General features: G+C 36.0%; 1 pseudogene; it reads left to right on the forward strand.

Moving 5' to 3' along the window:
- Positions 1–5,048: 5,048 nt before the first annotated feature.
- LOC122905620 lies at positions 5,049–5,225 on the forward strand (annotated as a pseudogene).
- The last annotated feature ends 454 nt before the right edge of the window (positions 5,226–5,679 follow it).

Consider the following 5,679-nt stretch of genomic DNA (forward strand, 5'->3'; position numbering starts at 1 on the left):
AAAATTAGAAAAACAAAACAAAACGATAAGAGCAAGTTTGTTTTCAGTTTTGGAACAGTAAGAGAAACACCTTTATCCTGCATTTTTCCATTTAGTCCTCCTTTATGTGACGTGACTTTGCTTTTAGAGCCCCTCTTCATTCCACTAAACCATTTCTGGTTGATGTTTGGGCTCCTCCAACGTCTCCCTGAAATGGTTATGGATGTCAGGTGTCAGTACAGTCTGGAGGCAAGAACAATCTATCTGTCCTTTGGAATTGGTAGCTACTTTCCCCCCTCACTGAAGTTGGCATGATGTCAAATAATGGGAATGCATAATTTCCCTTTAATTGGGGTGTCTGAAGTCTCACTGACTATAATTAATTGGGCCAAACTGTGCTGAACTTTCTGGTTTCTAATGAGGTGGCTAGATTATTTATAAGACTGTCTTACTTCAGCATCTCTGTTGAGGTTTGAATTAATGGCAATATGACAAAGAGGATTTATTTTTGTAAGGCAAGAAACTTGGAGAAGACTGGTCCCTCAATGAGCAAAACCAGGTAAATTTCATTTCCATTCAAAGCAGTGTTGGCTTAGAAGTTAGGTCTGTGACAGTTTTCAAGGTGGACTGTCAGGTGCTTTAGGCATACATCTTCCAGTATTTGTATCTCTGCAGTAAGCTGGAGGAAGGTAAAATGGGGTCAGATGGGCCAGATCCCCTTCAGTTAGGGAGTCCTCCACAGTTTTCCCTCTGGCTTAGAGACTGGGTCGAAAATATCTTTATACTGTTATTTCTAATTTTCTGTTTTAAAGTTATATGACTCAGTGTTTCCTACTCATAAATTGATCATTATAAGAATAGCCTGAAAGAATTAGTACAAGTTTGAAGTCATGGTTTCTAGCAATTCTGATTCAGCAGGCTTGGAAGCTACTTATTAAATTCTGGTGTTTTGTCAGTTTGGGGACTCCCTGATATCATGGATGTCCCTTACAGAACTTTAGAGTGATGATTTCATATGTATTAGGACTTCTAGTCTTCACAATCAACTTGTGAAGAAAGCATTACTTTTTCCTGGTTTGCAGAAGAAGAAACCAAGGCACAGAGAGAGTTTATAACTGGACCATGGTCCCCTTGTTATATGTACTGGAGCCAGGTAGAGTCCCTCTCTTACCCCAAGCCTCCTTCTCACATTTTCCAATTCGCTCTTATTCTTCCTTTGCCTATACCTCACTTTGCCCAAAACCTCCTGGATTAAATTTTTATATTTAAAAAATAACTTCAGAACAGGTTAATAGTATCATATTCTGGCAACTGTCCATTAATGTGAGACACAGTGCTTAATAAAAATACAGGGCATGGGCATTTGCAAAGACATACTGCTTTATTATTATTATTATTTTATTATTATTTATAACAATCAATATATCATAAAACCCATAAAATTTTTGTGTTAGTTCAGTGGTTTTCTTAGTCTATTTAAAAATTGTGAAACTGTCACCCCCTATCTAAATCTTCTATATCCAAATCTACCTATATCTTCACTACCCCAAAAAAGAAGCCAATATTGTACCCATAGTGAATAATAGCACTTTTGCTGGAAGCTCAGTGTTTGTTGCTCTGGAAGGCTTTTCCCAGGCAGCAAGATGCCATTTTAATACTATTTGAACTGTCAATTTTCGCTACCTTTTTGTCACTAAATTATGCTTTTTGGTGTTCATTCTATTCTTTTGCTTTGGGATTCTTATTCTTTACATGTTCGGTATTTGTTGCATATTCCCTGTTATTTGTTACATTCTTTTAGGCTTTATCATCTCTCTCTTTTTTAATTCTAACAGTTCTTTATTGGGGTAGAATTTACATAGAACAAAATGCACAAAAATCAAGCATATAGCTCAATGAATTTAACATGTGTATGTATTGTGTAATTACCTTCTAGATCAAGATGTAGAACATCTTCCTCCACCCCCCAAAGTTCTGTTTTGTTACTTGCCAGTCAGTATCCATCTTCAAACATAAACACATTCTGAATTCTCACCATAGACTAATTTTGCTTATTCTTACACTTCCTATAAGTGGAATGATGCAGTATGTTTTCTTTTGTTCCATGGTTTTTTTTTCCGCTGGATAGCTGACTTTGAGAGTCAATCCTAAATTAGCTACATGTCAGCCATTTGGTCTTTATGCTGCCAAGAAATATTGTTTTGTGATTACAGCACAATTTGATTATCCAATTTTTTGGTGGACAGTTCTATTTTTGAAATATTATGCATAAAGTAACTATGAAGAACCATGTATAATTTTTTGCTCTGCACCCAGTGTGGAGCCTGAAATGGGGCTTGAACTCATGACCCTGAGATCAAGACCTGAGCTGAGATTTTAGAGTCCTTCAATAAATGGAATGAATCACCTAGGTGGCTCTATGAATTGGTTTTTTTGGAGGCATCCACTTGTTTCTCCTAGGTACATACACCTAGGCATAAAAAGAATAGAAACTGGCACAGACTTTTGCAAAGTAGTTGCATCATTTTACATTTCCTGCCAAATATAGGCCAATTTCAGTTTCTCTACATTCCCACATACCTGGTATGCTCAGTTTGGTTTTCAAATCTTATTAGTAATTTGGATACCTTCTTTTATGAAATGCCTTTTCAAGTCTTCTCTTCATTAATAAACTAGGTTTTTATAATTTTCTATGTGATTTGTGTAAGTTCTTTATATATTGTGGGTAGGATTGTTGTTAGCTACGGGTATTGTAAGTAATTATTCCTGGACAATGGATTATCTTTTCACTTTTTCAATAGTAATTTATGATAAGCTGAATATTTAATATTTTATAAAATCCAGTTTAATCAATTTTTTTTTATCTATGGTGAGTGCCTTAGTATTATGTCTAGGAAATCTTTGCCTATGTCTTGATCATAAAAATATTTCTACTTTTCTTTCAAAACTTTATAATTTTAGCTTCACAACTCCAATTAACATCAATGTATGGTGTGAAGTAGGTTTTAATATTAACTTATTTTTATATAGATATTCATTCATTCCAGTTATTTTTAGGGAAAGTCTTTCATTCTAATGATGTGTATTTGTGACTTTATTTAAAAAATCAAATAACCGAAGAGCGTCTGGTTGGCTCAATTGGTGGAGCATGTGACTTGATTTCAGAGTTGTGGGTTTGAGTCCCATGTTGTATGTAAAGATTACTTAAAAGCAAAATAATTGAAAAATTGGGGTGCCTGGGTGGCTCAGTTGGTTAAACATCTGCCTTTAGCTCAGGTCATGATCCCAGAGTCCTGGAATTGAGCCCTGCATAGACTCCCTGCTGCTGAGCAGGGAGTCTGTTTCTCCCTCTGCCCCTCACCACATTCATGTCCTCTCTCACTTTTTCTGTCTCTCCCATAAATAAATAAAATCTTATAAAAAATAATTGAAAAAATAAAATTAAAATTAAAAACTTGTATATGTGCATGAGGAAACTTCTCACTCTACTCTCTCATATTGATATATTTTACATTACATTTACTTACACTATAATGTATTGCCTCATTTACTGTAACAGTAAGATCAGTTTTGAAATATAGTAAATGTCTACAATTCTCTGGGCTATTCTAGGTACCATGATTTCCATATACATTTTAGAATTACCTTGTAAATTTCCCACTAAAATGCCTATTCCAGCATGAATCAGAATAATGCTGGTTTGATATTCCAACAACACTGAGTCTTCTTATCTATGAATGTGATATATATATTTTTTATTTATTTAGCATTCCTTTGATTTGCCTCAGCAATAATTTTCAGGGTATATGTATATTTATGGATTTAATGATTATGGATACGAATCTCTATTGTGTTTACTGAATTTCATTTCCACTTTTTAAAACATTTAAAAATTTTTTAATAAACATATAATGTATTTTTAGCCCCAGGGGTACAGGTCTGTGAATTTCCAGGTTTACACACTTCACAGCACTCACCATAGCACATACCCTCCCCAATGTCCATAACCCCACCACCCTCTCCCGACCTCCCCTAGCAACAATCAGTTTGTTTTGTGAGATTAAGAGTCTCTGATGGTTTGTCTCTCTCCCGATCCCATCTTGTTTCATTTATCCTTTTCCTACCCCCAACCCCCCCATGTTGTATCTCCACTTCCTCATATCAGGGAGATCATATGATAGTTGTCTTTCTCCAATTGATTTATTTCGCTAAGCATAATATCCTCTAGTTCCATCCATCCATGTTGTTGCAAATGGCATGATTTCATTTCTTTTGAAGGCAGCATAATATATATATTATGCATATATATAATATATATATAATATATAGCATTTTATATATATATATATATATATACCCCACATCTTCTTTATCCATTTGGACATCTAGGTTATTTCCATAGTTTGGCTATTGTGGACTTTGCTGCCATAAACATTCGGGTGCATGTGCCCCTTCGGATCACCACGGTTGTACGGTTGTATCTTTAGGGTAAATACCCAGTAGTGCAATTGCTGTGTCATAGGGTAGCTCTATTTTCAACTTTTTGAGGAAACTCCATGCAACCACACATTTCCATTTTTTTTTAAATTTAATTTTCAGGGGCACCTGAGTGGCTCAGTGGGTTGAAGCCTCTGCTGTCAGCTCAGGTCATGATCCCAGGGTCCTGGGATCGATTCCAGCATCAGGCTCTCTGCTCAGCAGGGATCCTGCTTCTTCCTCTCTCTGCCTGCCTCTCTGCCTACTTGTGATCTCTGTCTGTCAAGTAAATAAATAAAATCTTTAAAAAAAGAAAAGAAAATTTAATTTTCTAAATGCTCACTGCTGCTATGGAGAAATACAGTAGATTACATGAATGCTACTGAGGTATAATTTATGTACAGTAGCCTGCATTACTTTAAAGTGTACAATTAGGACTATACTTTGAGGAGGGCATGTGTTATGATGAGCACGGGGTGTTATAGTTAACTAATGAATCATTGAACACTACATCAAAACTAATTATGTACTATACAGTGGCTAACTGAACATAATAAAAAATAATGAAATAAATCCAATAGGTATTATGTTAAAAAAAGAGACTATGTTTGCGGATCATTTCTACAGTTTGTTGCTAGAGAAGTTTTTCTGAACATGTAGAGTACCTGAAACCATGAGCAGGAAGAGGAGTGCTCTCTCCTGAGCCTGAAGCTGGATTTAGGTGTTCTTTCCAAACAGCCAATTATGGGTGCCCGGGTGGCTCAGTTGGTTAAACAACTGCCTTTGGCTCAGGTCATGATACTGGAGTCCCAAGATCAAGTCCCACATCAGACTCCCTGCTCGGCAGAGAGTCTGCTTCTCCCACTCACCTCTCTCCTCTGATGCTCTCTCTCTCTCAAATAAAATCTTTAAACAAACCAACCAAATACAAGAACCAAACAGCCAATTGCCACTGATGATTGTTCTCCTTTGGTGGAGTAAGAGGGCGAGAACACATTCTAAGTGTTTTCGCAAAAAAATAAAAATTAAAAAAGATAAACTGTACAGTCAAATGCATTTTCATAGATGTGCATACAAATGAAGCTAGTGCAGCCTAAGGATTCTTAATCTATCCCTATCACTACATGGATCACCAGTTCAGGCTTTTTTGTTGTTAAGTAAATTGATATATTCTGTCTGCACATTACCTATTAATGGATATCTCTGTAGTTTCCAGGGTTTAGC

The sequence above is a fragment of the Neovison vison genome, chromosome 4 (genome assembly GCF_020171115.1).
Source record: "Neovison vison isolate M4711 chromosome 4, ASM_NN_V1, whole genome shotgun sequence".
Taxonomy (NCBI): Eukaryota; Metazoa; Chordata; class Mammalia; order Carnivora; family Mustelidae; genus Neogale; species Neogale vison.